The sequence below is a fragment of the Equus quagga genome, chromosome 15 (genome assembly GCF_021613505.1).
Source record: "Equus quagga isolate Etosha38 chromosome 15, UCLA_HA_Equagga_1.0, whole genome shotgun sequence".
NCBI lineage: Eukaryota > Metazoa > Chordata > Mammalia > Perissodactyla > Equidae > Equus > Equus quagga.
The window spans coordinates 58,193,374-58,214,197 of NC_060281.1; the positions used below are offsets into that span (position 1 = coordinate 58,193,374).

The 20,824-nt window shown below is 40.3% G+C and overlaps 2 protein-coding genes across 5 annotated transcripts in view; one reads left to right on the plus strand and one right to left on the minus strand.

Moving 5' to 3' along the window:
- LYRM4 (LYR motif containing 4) overlaps nt 1-20,824 on the plus strand; it is a 162,730-nt gene that overhangs the window by 102,880 nt on the left and 39,026 nt on the right. The gene's annotated exons all lie outside the window — the stretch shown is intronic.
- PPP1R3G (protein phosphatase 1 regulatory subunit 3G) overlaps nt 1-20,824 on the minus strand; it is a 155,800-nt gene that overhangs the window by 73,920 nt on the left and 61,056 nt on the right. Inside the window, exons 2-3 of one of the 4 annotated variants that reach the window (XM_046639989.1) lie at nt 6,157-6,263; nt 1,964-2,466 (exon numbers count right to left, since the gene is read on the minus strand). The exons of 1 other annotated variant lie outside the window; for it this stretch is intronic. The gene's annotated coding sequence lies outside the window, so the exon portion shown is untranslated. Of the gene's footprint in view, nt 1-1,963; nt 2,475-3,479; nt 3,652-6,156; nt 6,264-20,824 lie in introns of those variants that run through there. 2 more of the 4 variants (XM_046639988.1, XM_046639990.1) reach the window with 2 other exon arrangements.

Here is a 20,824-nt window from a genome sequence, read left to right on the forward strand (position 1 = left end):
ATGCCTGTAGGTATGTGTACAATGCTCGTAGGTATATGTACAATGCTCATAGGTATATGTACGATGCCTGTAGGTATATGTACGATGCCTGTAGGTATGTGTACAATGCCCGTAGGTATGTGTACAATGCCCGTAGGTATATGTACAATGCCTGTAGGTATGTGTACAATGCCCGTAGGTATATGTACAATGCCTGTAGGTATATGTACAATGCCAGGGCTTCATCAACTCCTGAACCTGTGGACCAGAGTCCATGGACTCTAGTTAAGCCTTTGACTTGCAGCCACCTCCTAGGTTTTTGTTTTTGTTTTTAATTATTGTCACTTTCATACTAGGTTAAGAATGGAGTTATTTACTGTTTCTGTTCCAGTCTAGTAAATACTTGATACTCCTTCATATATAGCCTATTTTACAAGGAGCTGTTATAATATAGTATTGAAACTGAGAATGAAATCATTTTGCAAAAACATAGAATGGTCCTACTACTCCAGGCTTAAGATCGGTAGTAAATTAGCAAAGATTTATTTGAGCCATTTGGGTGAGACCATTTTAAATATATGGGATGTCATGTTCACCTACTTCACGTTACCCCATCTGTTCGTGCATTTTTTTCCTGCTTGCAGGATTTATCCAGTTGAATATCCCACTGTCCCATTTGGTGTGACCAAAGCCAAACTCATTATTTTTCTCTCAAAACGTGCTCTACCTCCTGGCATCCAAATGTCTTTTAATTGTACCACTCTTCTCCCAGTCACTCATGGTTGAAACTTGAGATTGAACTGGAGTCCTCCCTTGCCCAGTGTATTAATCAGGGTTCTCCACAGACACAGAACCAATAGAACATATATATATAGAGAGAGAGAGAGTGATTTGTTATGAGAAATTGGCTCACATGATTTTGGAATCTGGCAAGTCCCAAGTTCAGCAAGATGAGTCAGCAAGCTGGAGATCCAGGAGAGCCAATGGTTTAGTTCCAGTCCAAAAGCAGGGGGAAAAAAGCTGATGATCCTTTTAAGGCCATCAGGCAGGAAGAATTCTCTCTTACTCAGGGGAGAGTCAGGCTTTTTGTTCTATTCAGGCCTTCAACTGATTGGATATGGCCCACCCACTTTATGTAAGGCAATCTGCTTTACTCAGTCTATCAATTTAAATGTTGATATCATTCAAAAACACCCTCACAGAAACACCCAGAATAATATTTGACCAAATATATGGGTACCCTATGGCCCAGTCAAGTAGACACATAAAATTAACCATCACACCCAACATCTCCTTATTTATTGGTCCCCATCTCCTGTTTATTCTTACTGTCTGGTGTCTCCATATCTCTCTTACTCTTTCCATCTCAATTACCTGCTTAGTTCAGAATTTTGTCTTAACTCAGGACTATTGCAGTAGTCTTCCAGCTGGTATTCTTGTCTTTATCAAGTGGTTTTCAAGCTTTTTACCACCAGTACCAATTTTACTATTTTTTCCTATGAATCTCAGGTTCTGAGAGAGTTTTGCCTACCAAGCCAGCTGTTTTGCCATTTTTATTAATCGAAAGCATTTATAGTTGTCAGTAATAAAAAGTAGCATTGATTATTTACCATATACCAGGCACTACTCTGGCCTTTATATACTTTACCTTATTTATATATTTTTCATTTGTATAAATTACCATATTTATATAAATTGCCTCTCTATAAAGCATATATTCAATTCCCACTTTACGATGAGCCCTAAGCCTAGGGGGCTGTATAAGTGGCACAGTGTGGCACAGCTAGTAAATGGTAGAGGCGAGATGCAGACACGGGAAGTGTGAATGCAGAGCCCCTAGCCTTCTTACCCCACGGCTACACTGATCCCAGTGCAGTGCTGTGAACAAGGTGAGACCATTTGTGTGTCATCACAGGTTTGTCGAATTCCAACTAAAAGCAAAAATGCCAACGGTTGAATTCAGTTGTTCCACTTTATTTGGGATCAATATATTATTTCCAGTAGACTTTCCGGAGAAACAAAATGGAAACTCTTGCTTTCAAGTGTAGAGAATGTGATGTTGGCCTTCACCTTGACGCTTTCTCAAATCCTTTGGCGTTCAAAGATGCCAGTTGGGAATCATATCATCTCTTCTCCCTTCAACCCCCACTGTGTATCACAACCAAATTAGTCCTCCTAAAATTCTGCTTCATAACTGTTACTGAATCCCCTAAAACTTAAGCTCCTTCAGTCTGCCCAGTTGTTGGACACTTCCCTTGTCTGTGACCCAGGACAGTGGTCGTGTTTGTCCATGGTCCCTGAATATGTCCCTCCAGAGCACCCTTGCTAGCCATTCCTTAAAATCTCTCTCTCAAAGCTACTTCAAGTTATCCTTGGTCTTGGGGCTTTCTCTCACAATGCTCAGCTCTCCTTCCTCCAAACCTCATAGAAGTCACACAACAGATGCAGAGTGCAAGGTGCCAGGGTAAGACAGAACTGGTCCTTTTCCTGTGGGGCTTACAGAATAGGGAGAGAAACAGTCGGTAAGAAGGCAAGCAAATAAATTGGCTGGCATGTAATTATAAATTGTGAATTATAACCTTAGACAGGAATTGTTTTCAAGGTTGAAAAAGGTTTTAATTTACTGGGAAAAATATATACGATGTCTAGGTATGAAAATAGGTATGTATTTCAGTGCAGTCGCTCCTCGTTATTTGCAGATTCCACCCTTGTGAGTTCACCTACTCGTATTCATGGCACTTTCACCTTGTACAGTTATCTATCAGTTCCACTGCCCTAGTTACACTTTTGGCTGTGCCATTCAAAGTACCACTGTAATTCCCTTTTTTAAAAGAGCGCCTCCTTAAGGATGCTCTCATGTGCCCTGACAGGTTTTGCTCATGCCTTTTGTCGTTTGTGTCAGTTTCTTTTATTCTTGCTAAAAACTGACCAGTTTTACCTCTCCTTTGAATCTCTAAGTGATCAGATCTGACTGCTGTCATATAAGTGATAAAATTTGGTATTCAAGCAAGAGAAAGCCAAAAATACGTTGGTCTTTTTTTCCTAGTTAATTATGTTGAAAATTTTCAAAAATACAAAACAATTTGAAACAATTATATGACACTAACGTGTGTCCCTTCACCCTGACTGACCAGGTCTCAGCATTTGCACATTTGCTCATTCTTTGCTTGTTTGCACACCCTCTTGTTCTCCCCCTCCTCTTTCTCTACCACTGTCACTCTCCCTGTATATGTATTTTTTTCCTGAACCGTTTGAAAGTAAGTTGCACACGTGAGGACACTTTGCCCCTAAATTTTTCAGCATGTATCTCTTAACACACAAGCACATTGTCCTATATAACTACAGTACCAATATCCATATCCAAGACCGTTATGAATGATGTGATCATATTATTCATTAGTGTACAGTACAATCCAATACAAATTTCTTCATACTCCTCCCTCTCCCACCCTCTCATCCAGGATCCAATGAAGGATCCACCTATTGGCCATCATGTTCCTTCTTTTGTTCTCCTTAAATCTGACTACCATCACCCCTCTTCACCACCTCACCGCCTATTTTTGTCTTCTGTGACATTTCAGTTTTGAAGAGTCCAAGCCAATTGTCTTGGATAACATCCTGCCATCTGTACTTGTCTCGTTGTCCTCATGCTTAGATTCAGGTGAAACATTTCTAGGAAGAATGTGATATGAGTAATGTTGTGTGTTTCCCATTTTGTCACATTAGGAGGCACATAGTGTGACTTTGCCCCCATTACTGGAGTGATCAGTTTGATCATTTTCTTGAGATCTCCCTTCCTCCTTGTAAGTAGTAAGTGATGTTTGAGACCTAGTGCATATCCTGTTCTGCAGCAACTTTTCGTCCAAGTTTTAGCATTTGGTGATGGCCCTTGCTTGCCTGGAGTGATTATTATATGGGTGGTTTTCAAAAGGTGATTTTCTAACTAGCTGGCATTCTGTTTAAGAAGAATTCTTTCCTCCTCCCTCCCTCTTCTTCCCCTATTTTTTTGAATATCACTGTAGACTCATGGATTCTTTTTTATTCAGAATATTGTAATCCTTTACCCTATTTGTTCCTTTTGATGCTCACATTATCCCACATTTGCCGGTGAGGGCCCTTTCTACCCAGTTCATCTGTCCCTTTGACTTTGTGTCCCATTAGTCTTTGAGCACTTCCTTGCTTTCTGACACAAGGTGTTTTTTTTCTTTGTTTCTTCCCGTTTATATGATACAAGATATAATTATCTGTTATTTTCTATCCATGCTGTATTTTTTCGGAAGAGGCAACTATTTTAAATAAGAAAACAAAAAATGTATACCCCATTCATAGCTAAAAATAAAATGTAATGCATTTCCCCAGAAACGGATTTCTGTATCAGAGCCCAGCTACTAATAATCCAAATAAACAGGCACTTCCTCCCGGTAAAGAGCAGGCCATTAAGAAATATCTGACTCAGCATTGTTTGTGTGTGAAAAGGCTCTTCCGTGACAGCAGCAAAAGGAAAGTGAATTGTACTTAGAATTCAGAGTTTAAAAACTTTCATTGAACATTGTGTGCCCAGCACCCTGCTAAGTGTTACTATAGATATAAAAGGAGATATTGTTAAAAAGGCGAAAGGAGATAAAACTAGTTGAAAAATAGAGACAAGCCAATGTACTTGACATTGTACCTATTAATGTTACAAGAGGTAATAGGGGAAGAGAAAGCACAAAGCCGAATGTGGGGGATTAGTCTGTTAAGGAGCTCAAGCAAGGTGCACTGAACTGATGGCTTTGTTTCTGTGTTTGTGTAGGCCTAGAACAAGACATTGCCTGACATCAGAAGCTCTAAACAGTGACTATCTTTGGGGAGGGGGACCAGAGGGACACGAGAGAGGGAAACTCAAACTTTTCATTCTGTGCCCTTCTGTGCGTATGTTACTCTTATAATAAAAAGACAAATTTAAGATTTTTCTTATTAAAAATGTTTGAACTTGGGGGCCGGCCCCGTGGCTGAGTGGTTAAGTTCTCACTCTCCGCTTCGGTGGCCCAGGGTTTCCTGGTTTGGATCCTGGGCACGGACATGGCACTGCTCATCAAGGCATGCTGAGGCAATGTTCCACATGCCACAACTGGAAGGACCCACAACTAAGAATATACAACTATGTACCAGAGGGCATTGGGGAGAAAAAGGAAAAATAAAATCTTTAAAATAAAGACCTCAAGCCTTGGCATGAGTTGCGTCGGGTAGTGAGAGTAGAGTTAGACTTGATCTTCCAGACAGTGGTGGGCTGACTGCTGGAGGAAAATAATTTGCATCCATACCAGATGGTTCTTTGCCTTTACTCAGGAAAGAGTAACTATATGGTGTTTTAAATCAGGCTTAATTACTTCTAGTCTATTTAAAATACACTTTGATTTATATTTTTTAAAGTGAAGTCATTGGGATATGTCTTTTGAATAAGTCAAGGTATATCTGCGTGTACTTATGAACTCTGAACAATTTGTTTTGATCTGCCATTTCCAAAATTAATACTCCTCAAAACTTGGCTTCTGTGGCTTTACAAAAACAACCGTTTTTTAAAAATTACCACGAAGGTTTAAATGCCACTGATCATGTATCTACTTATGGTACCATCTTGAAATGATCACTTCCCCAGGGTAAACAGTGCTTCTTGTTGAATTCTAAGGGTATAGCACTTGGGGACAGGATGCCACAGTAAAATGATCTTCACAGGTTAACCAGTTTTGCACATACATCCTGGGCTGCTTTCAACTGTGAGTTCCGCTTATTCCTCAGACTCACCACAGGTGAGAGTGGGGAGGGACCTGCATGCAGGAGGCACTCTGTAAATGTGTAGCCCTCCCCCTTCTCCCCTGTGAGGTCAACTGTTTCCAACTACACAGTTTTTTGGCTTGTTTTGGGTTTGGTTTTGATTTCTTTTGTTTTTTGAGGGGTTTTTTTGTTTGTTTGTTTGGCCTTAACAAATTATACCCAAGGAAAATTATCAAACTCTCAAAATAAATTCAACCTCTATTCACTCAAGTACAAATGGTCCCAGTTTTTAATGATTAATTCATCCAAGTGAGCTTTTAGAAATGAATATTTCATTCTTCCTCATTTTAAGTCACTTATTTGTTGCTTTCCTCCTGTGTCCAAAAATAAGCCTTTGAAACTTAGGCCAATATTTTGCTTTACCTGTGCTTAAGTCATCGGTGGTGGTGATGGTGGCAGCATACCTCCCAATATGGGCTATTTATGGAGTGAAAAAACTTGTTTTTCTCCCTTTTACTCTGACAGATATCCTGGAACAAATGGAGACAAATAGGAAATGGCTTAATTACAACATCATTCTCTACTCCGCTTCCTACCCCACCCCCAAAATCAAGAGGGCAATAAGACACCTTGAAAAGAAATGAAGAATAGAACTACAGGGTGTATTCCACTTAAAAACATGGCTGAAAATCAAATGATCATGCTTTTCAATACAACTATCACTATCTCAGCTCCACGCTGTTTAGATCATGATATACTTAGATTGGGTAATTTCTGTGCTCTTTAAATGGAAATTTTAAATATTTAATGTGGTTAAAATTTTTTTTTTCATAGACAGCTTTCAAAACCATCACAGATCTCTGTGTCGTGCTGCTTACTGTGGTATATTCCTTAAAAATTCTGATTGTTTAGTGTATTACCAAAGCTGGGTAAATAGACACAGAACAGAATCTTCTTCCGATAGCTCTTTGACAGCACTTGCTCTTCTAGCACGTGAGAACTTATTTTCTTCCTCTATGAGGATTTTTGTTACTTTTATTCAAACTTGAATTATAATTGTATTGTAATTTTATAATTTATTTAAAAAAACTAAAATTATCCATCTAGCCTTTTGGTTTACTGGTTTTGTTAAACAATCTCAGCTTTTCCCACAATCCTTAGTTTCATTTTAAATGTTCAATTACTGGATTATAGAAATACGAGGCTCAATCGCAGGAGCATGTTTTCTAGAAATAGACAAAAAGGAAATAAGCCAGCATTTATTACAAGTTTTGGGGAAGTTTTGTTGTACCATATCTAAAAATGAGTCTCCTGGAATTCTGTAATTGCATCCACTGATTAGTTTAGTGTTGACACAAAACTACAGAAAAACAAATTAGGACAACCAGATATTAGCATAACTAATCTACAAAAAGATGGCTAAAGGGACCCTTAAAGACGCTGTTCATTTTTCATGATATTACATTTCTTTGAAAAATAAATACAGACGCACTTGTGTCCATGCCAGAGCTATTGCTGAATCACTCTAATGGGTAGGAATAATAAGTGTCGATTTGAATGGGAAGTTAAGACAAACTCATTGAAACTGGAAATGTCTCATATCTTATTTCTCTATTTTCTCACCTAAAAAAAGGTAAAGAAAATGTTTCTAGTTAGATGCTTACAAAGAGTTCAACAGTCTTGGTTGAAAGGTATACTACCCAATAGTACTGCATTTAAACTAATTTCCAATTTTGAAAGCTTCTGTAGAGCATACAACTTTTCTTTTTTGGTTCTAGTATTTTTTTTTAATTCCCTTTAGGTTATTAGTCATATAAATGCTCTGGGACCAGGGAGGAACAGATGAGGAGACATCAGTTTTAAAATGAAAAACCCAATTATGTATCCCTTTAAAAACATTTTTTGTTAAAACATAAATATCAATATCATGAGTGCAATATCATAAGAGTACAGCTCAGTGTAGTTTTACAAACTGAAAACATCGTGTACTCAGAACCCAAATCAATAAAGAGAACATTATCAGCACTCCAGAAGGCCTTCGTATTTCCTTGTCACTATACCCTACCAAGACTAACCACCATCCTGACTTCTCACATAAATTGGTTTTCCTGTTTTTGTACTTTCTATAAATGGAATCTGGCTACTCTTGCTCAATACTGTTTGAGATTTGCCCATATTATTGCATACTAATTTGGATGGTTCGTCCTCAGGGCTGTATATTTTTTCATGGTGTGAATACGCCACAAAATTTATTTATTCTTTCTACTACAGCTGGGCATTTGGGTAATTTCCAGTTTGGGGCTATTTTGACTACTGCCAATATGAATATTCCAGTACTTGTCTTTTAATGAGTGATCATTCTAGGAATGGAATTGCTAGATCATAGATTCTGCCAAGTGGTTTTCCAACGTGGATGTACCAGACTGCATTCCCATCAACAATGTATATTCCAGTTGTTCCACATCCTTTCCAATACTTGATGTTTTCTGTCCTTTTTCATTTGAACTATCCTAGTGCATATGGTGGATTTCATTTTAATTTTTGTAATGACTCATGAAGATGAGCACCTTTTTATGTATTTGTGCATGGAGGGATATTTCATGTTTATAAATCAGAATACCCAATATTATAAAGTTATCAGTGTTCTCCAAATTAGTGTATAAATGTAATGCAATTCCAGTCAAATTGCTAGCAATTTTTTTTTTCAAAACCTGAGAAGCTCATTAAAAAATTAACATGGAAATGCAAAGGACCAAGGATAGCCAAGGCATCTCTTTCTTTTTTTTTTGGTGGGGAATATTGGCCCTGAGCTAACATCTGTGTCAGTCTTCCTCAATTTTGTATGTGGGACGCCACAACAGCTTGGCTTGATGAGCAGTGTAGGTCCACACCCAGGATGTGAACCTGCAAACTCCAGGCCGCCGCAGTAGAGCGCACAAACTTCACTACGGTACCAAGCTGGCCCCCAAGGCATTCTTAAAGAAAAAAAGAAAGCTAGAATACTTCCACTACCGTGTATAATACCTATTCTAAAGCTCTGGTAATTAGGATAGTGTGGCATTGATACAAGGCTAGGCTGACTAATCAGTGGCATCTGATTTACGGCAAAGGTGACACCACAGTGCAGTGGGAAAGGGCTGGCCTTTTCAGTAAGTGAAGTTCAGCCACACAGATAGCTATTTGGAGGGAAAAGTATCTTGACCTCTTCCTCATTTCATACATAAAAGTGGATTGTAGATTTAAGTGGGAAAGGTAAAAAAATTTAAGTTTTAGAGGAAAACAAAAGAAAACATCTTCATTACCTTGGAGTAGGCAAAGATTTCTTAAACAGGACACAAAAAGTATGAACCTTAAAAGAAAAAATACACTGGGCCATATTAAAATTATGGTGTCAAGAGCACCATTATTAAGAGAATGGAAAAAGCAGAATGGGAGAAAAATCTGAAAAAAGATTAACATCCAGAATATATAAAGAACTACAAATCAATTTTTTAAAAGAAATCAACTTTTAAAAATGTGTAAAAGTATAAAAATACAAAAATTTGAATACTCTTCACAAAAGGTGATACCGAGATGGCCAGTTAACGTGAAATGATTCCTCCTTTTTTCTTGTCAGTTCTCTTTACTTTTATATTCAAATATTTCTACTACTGACATTCTAAAATAGTATGCTTAATGAAACATCAATAATATGTGTGATTACATTAAAACACATCCTTTAAATGTTACTGTTTTAGGCTCATGATGTTTTGGGGCCATGGACATATAAACATGCAGAATCTAAAGGATGCAACAGCAGGAAACACCAGATGGTTTCACACATACTTATAATCCTAAAAAAAATAAGCTTTTTCATTACCATGAAATGTGAGCAAACAGAGCTCCCCTGCTCGCTCGCTCGCTCTCTCACATGCACACACACATACACAACACAGAATCCAGTCTTTAAGCTACGGATATCTCATCCCTGACCCAGAGCCACATCAGGCTCACTACTGCTGGTCACTGGTGTCATCTTTTGGGAAATAATGAAGGGGCCCGTAAGTGGCAGGGATGAATGAAGTAAGGAGACCCTTTGTGTGCTGTGCTTGGAAATTTCTTAAAGCTGAAGATTTAATGGTTTGTTTCTTAGGTAAATGAAACAGGTGTGAAATTGATACAAGACCAACTTAAAAACACTGCTCTAATGCATGCTGATTAATTAGAATCATCTGAAGAGCTCTAAGAACTTGCTGATACCTGGGGGCCAGGGTGCACCTGGACCCTGGGAGGTTTAAAAGCTCCTGAGTGATTGTGACGTGTAGGCATGGCTGAGACCTGTGCTGGTGCTTGAGTCAGCACAGCAAAGACTGAAATACCTGATTGCCCTAAAGAGCAACCCTGGTGCACTGCATAATTGATGTTCGGGCTGGACTGGGGAGGAGGGGTACTTGTTCTTTTTACAGTTCTTCTCCAGGGATTATGAGTCCTGGGAATGACTAACAGGAAATGGTAAAACTCTGTTCTCAAGAATATGCTCACAGATTTTCCAAAGAGAAAGATGTCGTACCCTCCCTAATTACCCCGTGAGCTCACTGAAGACGGTGCGCACGCAGTGCTAGCTCGGTGGAGAATGCTATTGCAAACAAGAAAGGCCTCGAGTGTTAGTGCATGCAGCTGTCTTCCTTCCATCCTTCTCAGCCCCACCGCCCTGATTAAGAATTCATGATTGTAACTCAAATACATCAATACAGTGAGAGCACAAAGCTCAGGCAGCTTCTTCCAATGAGAAATGTGGTGATGAGGCAGTTGTCATTTTTATTTTTTAAATGCCATTGTGAATACAGATATACTGTAATGAAAATACATCACTAACCTTTTTACATAATTCATACCGCCTTTTGTAGCTGCTTTCTTCAGTGGTTAATATCTTATTTGCTTTCCTCTTCAGTAACCAAAAATAATGGATATATCATATTTTAATATTTTGTATTATACTGATTTAATTGATTCCGTATGTTATTCCAAATGCTGACCACTAAGATTATTTTATACTCATCTAGTAATCTACTTAAGGTTGTGAGATGTTGGGGAAAAAAGTTTATGTACAATAGTTTGAAAACAATGAAATAGAAAAAGTCTAAATAAAAGCAAATAAAGGAAAACTTTTAAAGGTAAATTCTACTAATTTATCATTTAACTAATTATATTTCTTCCTTTCCTTTACCCATCTCTTCTGCCAACCAAAGAGCAAACAGGAAATAAAATTTTAATCTAATATTCCTAACCTGACTCTTTTTTTTTTTTTAAGATTTTATTTTTCCTTTTTCTCCCAAAGCCTCCAGGTACATAGTTGTGTATTTTTAGTTGTGGGTCCTTCTAGTTGTGGCATGTGGGATGCCACCTTAGCATAGCTTGATGAGTGGTGCCATGTCCGCGCCCAGGATCCAAACTGGCGAAACCCTGGGCCTCCGAAGTGGAGCGCGCGAACTTAACCACTCAGCCACGGGGCTGGCCCCCCTAACCTGGTTCTTATTCCTAACATAGTTTGTCATTCACTAGCTCAGGATATTGTTATTGAATAAAAGATATAAATTTATATACCATTAACTATAATTTGGAAGATTTTGGTTACTCCCTAATTTAGCAGCTCCTTCTGGGTTTAGCTATATTGTATATATGATCCCATGCAGCTTCTCGGCATTTTCAGTGGGTTGGACAGGACCAATGGTATCGTATTCTTCATCTGTCTAACGGGAAAGGAGAGCCGAAGTCCAGAGAGGTTAGACTGTAACTGTCTGTGTTATCAATACAGGGCGCAGCCATTGCTGGAATTCCATTTTTCTGATCTAAATCATTTGCTCCCTTTTTTTTTTCCTTTGGAGTATTTTCATCTCTGTAAATTTATGGCCCAGTTGACTTGGAGACAGAGAAAGGGAAGGGGAGTATCGAATAGTGATTGCCACCATAAGTCGGACATCAAGCAGGATGCCGTTTCGTACCTCGACTTGGTTGAGAACCACACGCCTCCAAACTCAGCATTCTGGCCTCGATTTTTCAGTTGAGGAAATGGAGATTCAGTGAGGCTAGTAACCACTCCAAGAGAGTGGAACCCAGGCCTGTCCGGCACTGAAATTCCTGTGGTTTGCTCCTTCTCCAGGAGCTCAGAGTCTGGTTAGGAAGGAGGCAAAATTACGCACACAAATGGATATACCTGAAATTAAAGTACTATTGACTGTTGTGAGTTATGAAAATAGCAGTCACTAAGCTAAAGGGGTCCAGAGAAATAAGATTACTTGCGGATGGGTGGTCAGCAGAACTGCTTCTTTATTGAAAAGATCAGTTATAAACTGAAGTTTAAAAGAAAAGAGGGGATTCCAGGGGGAAACAAATAAAAAGAAAGAAAACATTCCAGGAAAAGATGGTGGCGTAGAATGAGAAAGCCATGTAGGGAGGGGAAATGAGGATGCAGGGAAATAGATGAGCAACAGGAAAAGCAGGTTCCAAGACCCTACACATGTGCTGAGTGAGCGTGGCTGTGGTGATATTAAGATAAACACTTTTTGAAGTTAAAGGAGGTATCAAGAACTTTGGACTGAGGTCCCATGGAGCTTCACAGCAGAGGTATGATTTGTAGTGGGTGTAAAGATAGGTATGAGTTTTAAGGAAAATTCTTGAGTGAAGTGTCAAGATGGGAAGGCCTAGGACCTAAAGTATATTCACCTGTCGATGGCTGGAAGACAGCTTTTCTTTGAGAGAGACTTTGAGGGGGGTTTGCATGGTAGGCAGTAAGGAACCATTAAAAGTGTTTGATGGCACTGGCCCAGTGGCATAGCAGTTAAGTTCGCACACTCTGCTTTGGCACCCTGGGGTTCGCTGGTTCAGATCCTGGGCATGGACCTAGCACCACTTATCAAGCCATGCTGTGGCAGATGTCCCACATATAAAAGTAGAGGAAGATGGGCACAGATGTTAGCTCAGGGCCAGTCTTCCTCAGCAAAAAGAGGAGGATTGGTGGCAGATGTTAGCTCAGAGCTAATCTTCCTCAAAAGAAAAAAAAGTGTTTTATTTCAAATGCTGCCGTCCTCAAGGTCATTGGTGACCTCTTCTTTGTAAATACAATGAATGAATTATAATAAAATAAATTTCCATCCCTTATCTTACATGATCTTTCTTGGCTTTTGACAATATGTTGACCTATTTCTCTGGGAAACTCTCTTGCCCTTGTTTTTGAAATACCCCCACTTTCCTGACTTCCCTTTCAACTTTACTCAATCCCCTTTGTGGCCTCCTTTCTTCACTCATCTCCTTGCCCCAGCATCACTGTAGTCTGGCCTTCTACCCTTCCACTCACCATCCTCCTCAGGTATGACCTGAGTGGTGGTGACACCCAGATACATGTCTCTGGCGTACACCTCTCTCCAAACTGCACACTGACCTGCCTTTGTACTCACATTTCTGCCGGGTGAGTAGACACCTGCTGTCAGCCTCATCCTCTGTGGCCTGTCTCTTGCCCAGATGCAGATCTGCTGAGGTCACTCCCTGTTGAAAACCCTTCCATGACTCTCCCTTGCAGTGGCACTAGAACTTCTCTGCCTCCCACTTCCCGATGTGACCCACCTGAGTTTCGCATTCCGAACCTGCCTGCACAGTGAGGGGGCCAAGGTCTTCTTCCCACCCACAGTTCTCTAAAATTAGGAGCCTTTAAAAAACTCCCACTCCGACTGATGGGCATGTTGCCTCTAGAAGTCTTTGCTTCTTCCAGATTTCACCCTCTTCCAACCTAGCAAAGGCAATGGCAATAATTATTTAGACTTGTGCTGGAGGAGCATAACCTCAAGAGCTGTAGACAGAGGAAAGCACCCTCCCTATAGCCGGTTTATCTCACTCTGTGGCAAGTGTTCTAGGAAACAATATTGTTACTAATACTAGTTTATGACATTATGTTCAGGGTAAATTTTCATTGCCACAAGTATCTGCCAAAGGTTTTTCTGTCCACATTTGCTCATGCTTCTTGAAATACTTTGAAATACTGACTACTCTTGGATCTATATAAATACATATGTATGTAAGTATGTACATAAACACACAATCCATACATACACACATGTACACACATACAGAATGCACACATGTGCTTGCATACATACATAAGTACAGACACACTCACACATACATGTGTATATAACTTGTGGGAACGGGGATTACTTTGTCCTTCCTTTTTCCCCCTTCTCTCTGATTCTGTCCCAGTAGTAAACAGAGTCGGGTATGCTTTGTGGTGGTGTTGCCTGGGAGTTTAGTGCCGCCTGCCTTTTCAAAGACCTGCATCCTCTTTTCATCAGAAGTCATGGATGGCAGCAGGCCTGCTGGCTGTACTGAAGCCGCGGCCACCGGCTGGGTGTTCTCACTGCAGGCTTTGCCACAGGCTTGATTTAAATCCAACTCATGTTACCCTGCTCTGGCTCAGGCGCTGTTAAAATTGAGAAAGACATTCAATTTTAAACAAGAACAAACTAAATCTATCTTCCATGGAAAAGTAGAAGAGGCCTCGGGTGGCATTTCTTTAAATGGATTAATATGTTGATCTTGGAGAAATCGGGAGCCATCCTTCCTGTTTTCATAGTTAAGCCAGGTAAAGTGAAAACCAATCTCACTGCTGGATGCCGCCTCTGGGGATTTTGCTGCGTTGTTTCTATTTTAAAGTCACCTGCAGGATTTCTTCTTTAGTTAAAACATATACTGTTGTAAATATAAAATTTCAGTGTTCCTTTTTTTTTTTTAACTTTAGACGCTGTTTAGTTGCTTCCTGTTTGCAGAGCTCATACCAAGAACATTTTACAATGTCAACTGGCTGTGAATACCTGATCATGTGAGAAATAGTTGCTGTGTATCTACCTTCACATAGTAAAGAAATTGCAGCCTGAGCCTGGTAATAAAGTACTAATAATCAGAGGACTGCATCATAGTCCTTAGCAGATACCTAAGTCCTTATTCACTTAAATCTTTGTTTGTAGGTGAAATTATCAGTCATAAAATAAAATCCAGGCATTAAATGGGAACTTTTGCCATACTAGGTTATTCTCGATGATTTAGGGGAAATACTTTTCCGTGCTGTGCGCTTTCACTCAGTATCTCTTTATCAATGAGCAAATATCCATATGATTTTAAGAGAATGGAAGAATGTGTTTTCTTTGTTTTGTAAGGGTCACAAACTCTCTAACTTGCAGTTCTGTGCTATTTATCTGAGTTAAAGCAGAAAGTTCTGGAAGGTGGACTCAGCGTCACTTTATTGTTATTCACCAGGCAAAGTTCAAAATGCTGGAAGGTTGTTTTTTCTTTTTCTTTTAAAAAGATGGAATTAGGCTGGAGTGAGAGGTTAGAAGAAAGTCTTGTGGTATCACTGTGATGTTTGTTGTGATTTGAGACAATCTAGGTTTGCAAGCTGAGAAGTCAGGATGTCTCTCCCTGAGGAGACGTGTAGTATCTCCTGTCTTAGGCCATTTCTGTGTGCATGAAACAGATAATAAGTGGTGCAGAAGTTCGGGTTGCACGGAACAGATCTGGGATGGGGGTTTACTCTAACAACACCTGGAGAAATGAGGCAGCTCAGCAAACAGCCCCAGCATTCACCTGTCCTGCCTTACCGAGACTGGAAGTCCTTCAAGATGTAGCGGCAGCTTCAGCAGTTCACCTTTCCCATCACTTTGCTGCCCCATCTTTGCTCTCCCCCCGGCTTATTCTTTTTGCTACCTGTGGCTGACTCTCTGTTTCAAATAACTGCTTCGATTCCTTCAGTTTGGAGTATCCCTGCCCCCCATGGGGAGGCCTGGCCATCAGCAGGCACCTGTGGTCCAAGCACCTCTCCCAGGGCAGTCAGCTGCCCCCAGGGCCTTGTGTGCCACTCTGCAGACAAGGGGCTCTGAGCCTTGGCATGTGGACGCTCCCTTTCGTCTTGAGTTTAGGCTGTGTCTCTGGAGCAGTCTTCCTCTTCAGATTTAGCAGTATAGCTTTGTTATCTTGGATTTGATAAGGGATTATTCATTCTTTACCATTGCCTCCTGTTTTGACAAATGCTCTAGAAGATAAATGACACAGTCCTATTGAAGAATTTGATACTATGACCAAGATTATAAATCTATATGGTTACCTCTGGAGAACTCAGTTTGAGATAAGAACATCTGGTTTGTCCAGCCTGCCCCAAAGATATCTCAAGATTTTCTCTCTGCCCTTTTTTCTTAGCCATAGAACTCAACTGATACTTATTTCACAGGGAGCATGTATAATACTTGAAACACAGTCTGAGAGCTATAACATACTGAAAATCTTTGCTTCACTTTGCTTAATGCTTTAAACTTTTCTATAGTGCTCTCCCATAGATTATCATTTTAACCTTCACAGTAGCTGGGAAAGGCTGTTAGCCACTTTTTGCTGCTAATAAAACAGGCCTTACTCTACACAACAAAGTAATGGCAGAACCAGTATTAGAATCCCCGTTTTCTGGTAGATTCCATGACATCTTGATACAAAAGTGTACGATCACTAAATGATAATGTATACATATGGCTCCCCACCCCCCAAACACACATACACAGCTGTTGAGACTCAGTTATTGAAAAATGGTAGAATGTGCCAGCATCCATAATTTCCATCCTGTGCATGTGATCTTGGTAGCAGAGAAGTTATTAGCCTAGTAAAGATGGAGTCTGAAAACCTACCCTGTGTTTCCATAGTAGGATTAGCAATCAGTCTAGCGGTCGGCCACATAACAGATTCAGTGATTCTGTACAGAAAAGAAGCACTGTTTCTGTGTCACTCTTCTTCCTTCCATCCATCCATTCAACCAACTATTCTGTTACAGTGACATTGTTTGTAAAAAGTCCCAGACCTGGATTCTGATGCCTTCGTCTAACACTAAGTATGTAATTTGGGTCATTACCGTACATTTGTGAGTCTGATTTATTTTAATCTATAAAATGAGATGTTGGAGTTTTTTTCTGATGTTTCGTCTGTGTGCAGCATGATCGTGGGTCCTACGCACTACTCTCTATCTGCTATGTTATCACCCTTTCTAACCTCCTTCCCCCGACCCCACACTTAGGTTTGCAGACTGGGGAGGGGAGTGTCACTGATATATCAAAAATCTTCCTTATATAGACCCAATTTGCAGGTGTTTTATGGAATTCCCTCTGCTGCTCAATTACACTGAATTACTTTTTTTTTTTTGAAGAAGAAGAAGATTAGCCCTGAGCTAACATCTGCTGCCAATCCTCCTCTTTTTGTTGAGGAAGACTAGGCCTGAGCTAACATCCATGCCCATCTTCCTCTACTTTATATGTAGGACACCTGCCACAGCATGGCTTGGTAAGTGATGTGTAGGTCGATGCCCGGGATCCAAAGCAATGAACCCTGGGCCGTAGAAGCAGAGTGCACAAACTTAACGGTTATGCCACCTGGCCAGCCCCTAAATTACATTATTTATGTTACCTTAATAGGCTAATATTTTACGAACTTGTAAGATTGAATGTATGGAATGAAATCAATATTTCTGATAATTACTTGATGGAGGTGGGTAGTTTCAGTAGAAAGTCATTTAAAACTTCCAGCCTGATATTGATTAAAATTAATGGCTTGAAGATTTAGAATATCTAAATATTTATGGGGGTTTTTTCCCTTGGTTTATTCTATAGCTTAGGCAAAAATTGTAGCCCCTGCATTTATGATAACATTTAGCAGGTAATTTTCTTCACTGCATTTAGGAAAGAACCTGAAATTTAGAATCAGACATGTATCCCTGTATAGGGTGTTCTCAGGCCTTATTCCTGTAATTTAGCATTTTTATCTGGGATGTTCTACTTCTAAGGGATAAGGTCTCTTTTTCTCTTTTGGAATTCTTAGAAGCTTCCTTTTGTATCTTTCTGTATTCACAGAATATATGGTCATTTCATTCAAGTGTTCACAAACAGCTCTAAAAATATCAGTAATTCCTTACATTTCTTGAGTACCGTGTAACAGTGGTTCTCAATTCTGACTACTTCTCAGAATGTATTTTTAAGAGATGGTTTTGGTGAGCGTCCCCAGTTGAAAATCACAGGTTTGCCAAGAGTATCAGGATATATTTCACGTGGTTTTATGTCACCTTCACTCATCATGGGGAAACTAACACAAGTATTATTGATGACCCTCTCTTTTACGGAGGACACTGAGACTCTCAGGTTAAGTGAGCTACCCAAGGTCACACCCCGTGGTAACACTTCATCTTCTTATTTTCCCAGTGTCCGGCTTCTCCACCAACCCACTGTTTTGTAACCTGGGGTCTTAGTTGTGTTTCAGGTTATCAAAGGTTCGACAGAAACATAACTGGAAAACATAGCATATTGTAACAATGGTGGTACCACAGAGGGGCAGAGTTAAGCAAATACTCACCTCATGTAAGGAACCTGAGAGCCCAGGGGTTCTTAAGTATCCTATTAGGGACATCCCCCTAGTTGTTACGTGTATTATCTAGAGATAAATGAAATACTACTTTTATCATATAACCTTTCTCCACCCACCAGCAGGTTCATCCTCAAAGAGCAGTGAGCAGAGTGTTGGCCCAGCAACATGATTACATAGTCTTCTGACACAGCCTGAAAACCATACTCAGCCATTAATAGAGTAGACCCAAAGAGGAGGGCCCTCTCCAGAAAGACACAAGTAATCCCTCGTTACCTGAGAACTGTTCCCATTAAGCATGTAAGTTCTAGCTGGGTTATGAGACTAGCTAGTAGTCAACTCAGGCAGTGAGGAAACAGGACCGTTTGAAGGGTGGGACTGTGGGAGGAAGGGTGCAGACGAGGTGAACAACCCGGGGAAGAAGAACAGGCAGCGTAACGGTGTGAGCTAGACGAGGGCAGCCGGACACCTCCACCGCTGCCCTGTCATCCCTGCCTTCTCACTGGACATTTCTACCAAAGGTAGAGCGGGATATACTTTTCTTTAGATTACAAGGATTAAGATAATTAAAAGCCAGCTCTGGTTCCTTGTTTAATCTACTATGTCATGCCAGGTACTGAGATACTATGGATGCGTTCTCAGAGTACAGGTTATTGATTTCCTGTAGATGCTTCCCCAAGTGGCCTAAGTTATATGGGCCGTAACATTTTCCTAAGAAATGCTTTTGGCATCACATATCTGCCAGCAATGTCCCGTTGATCAGGGAAGCAATATGGTGGAGCAGGAGAACCAGCAAGCTGAGTCTGCCACTGTTTACTTACATACTAACCATCGGCAAGTGACTTACCCTCTCTGGATTACATAGATTCCTCACATATAAAATGAAATTGAGTTAATGACTTATTTCTACAGTCCTTTCCAGTTCTTATACTCAATGATTCCAGTGATTCATGTTGGCAAGAATATTATAATCATACTTTCATTCTTTCATTCATTATGTTTGTATCACCTTCTATGTTGAGGGGGCTACGCTAGATGCTGTGGAGAAGGCAGCAATGAGCCCCATAAAGACTTGCCTCCTGGTGCCTACCATCCAGCCAGGGAAATGAAATGGTGTCAAAAATAATTCTCCCAGAAAGTGCAAATGACAAATACCAGTTGAGAAGGCCATGGAAAGATAAACTTATGTTTATTAAGACTCTCTGTGTGCCCTAGGGACTGTAGTTAATACTTTATATACAGTTAGTTATCACAATAATTCTGTGAGGTAGGTGTTATTATCCCATTTTGTAGATAAGGGATCAAACATTCAGAGAGTAAGTAATCTGTCCCTAGTTGTGCAGCTAGTATATTGAGCCAGAATTTAGAGACAAGCCTTTCTGATTTCAAAGCCCATCCTTTTTCTCTTAGACCATGTTGCCTCCTGAAAAGATTCTAGGAGAATTGATAATAACAGATAATAGATGCCATTTGGGGCAGCATAAGCCCTTTCTGGCAGAGGAGCCATTTGCTCAAGGACTTAAAAATGGGTAGAATTGGCATAGGTGACCTGGGGAGAATATTTGCAGCAAGGACACTGGAAGGAGAAAGCAGTAGGCAGGTAGGAACCCCTAAATATGCTCTCTGCCCTAGCAATATCTGTGGAAGTGTGGTGGTAAGCCAGGTTGAAAAGGCAGATGGGTCAGACAGAGATTCGAGAGTTATAGAAAAGGCATTTTGGAGCTACTCCAGATTTGGGTAAGAGGTTAGATAAGTCGAGGTCACATCCAGCCATGTCTTGTGAGTACTAATGTGGACAGGGATGAGGTAGGAGTCATCTGGACTGGTTGGGGAGCTACTGCAGGAATGAGCTGATAGGGGCTTAAATTTAAGATCCAAAATTAGGAAGGAAGAGAAGGTGATACTGAAGAGAATGCTGTGGCAGTCTCATAAAGGTGGTATCATCAGGAAACCAAACCCAAAAACAGGAGCAGACTTGAGAGACACGATGAGGACTCCTGAGATGCTGAGATTTCTTCAGCAGTTCTAGAACTCAAGAAAGCAGTCAGAGCCAGAACATGCAGGAGTCATGCCTTTGTAGGGGAAACCTGGAAGCTGGGAGTTGAGATGAACTAATAAGAGTTTGGCATGCTACTGTTTACAAAGCACATGCACATTTGGTATCGCATACGCTTTTTGCGATGGCTGCAGGAGAGACTGCAGAGAAAGAATGCCTATGCTAATAACTAACAATTATGAAGAGCCTGCTGTGTACCAGGCACTGTGCTCAGGGTTTTACATACCTCAGTCCTCACATCCCTGCTAAGTGGGTATCATTATTTTCTCCATTTTACATGGGAAGGAGCTGAAGCAAAGTTAAATAAATTAACCAACTAGTAAATGGCAAAACTGGGGCTTGAGCCCAGGTCTGATGGCCTTCAGGTCTCCAGACTTGGTTAAACAGAACAGGGAAAGAAAAAGAAAGAAAAAATTGAAAGAATTGTGAGGAAGGTAGACACTGTTGATTCCTCTGTTTATTAATTTGCCACTGGAAACTTCGAGAGTAAAGGTTGAGAATGGAGTGACTTTCCACAACATGTGCTGCTTCACTACCATGAAATCACCTGCTTCCCACAAAGCTTGCACATTGAGCTTTTACTGATGTGCTAGGATTCTCCATGCTCACAGTAGAACAGCTGGG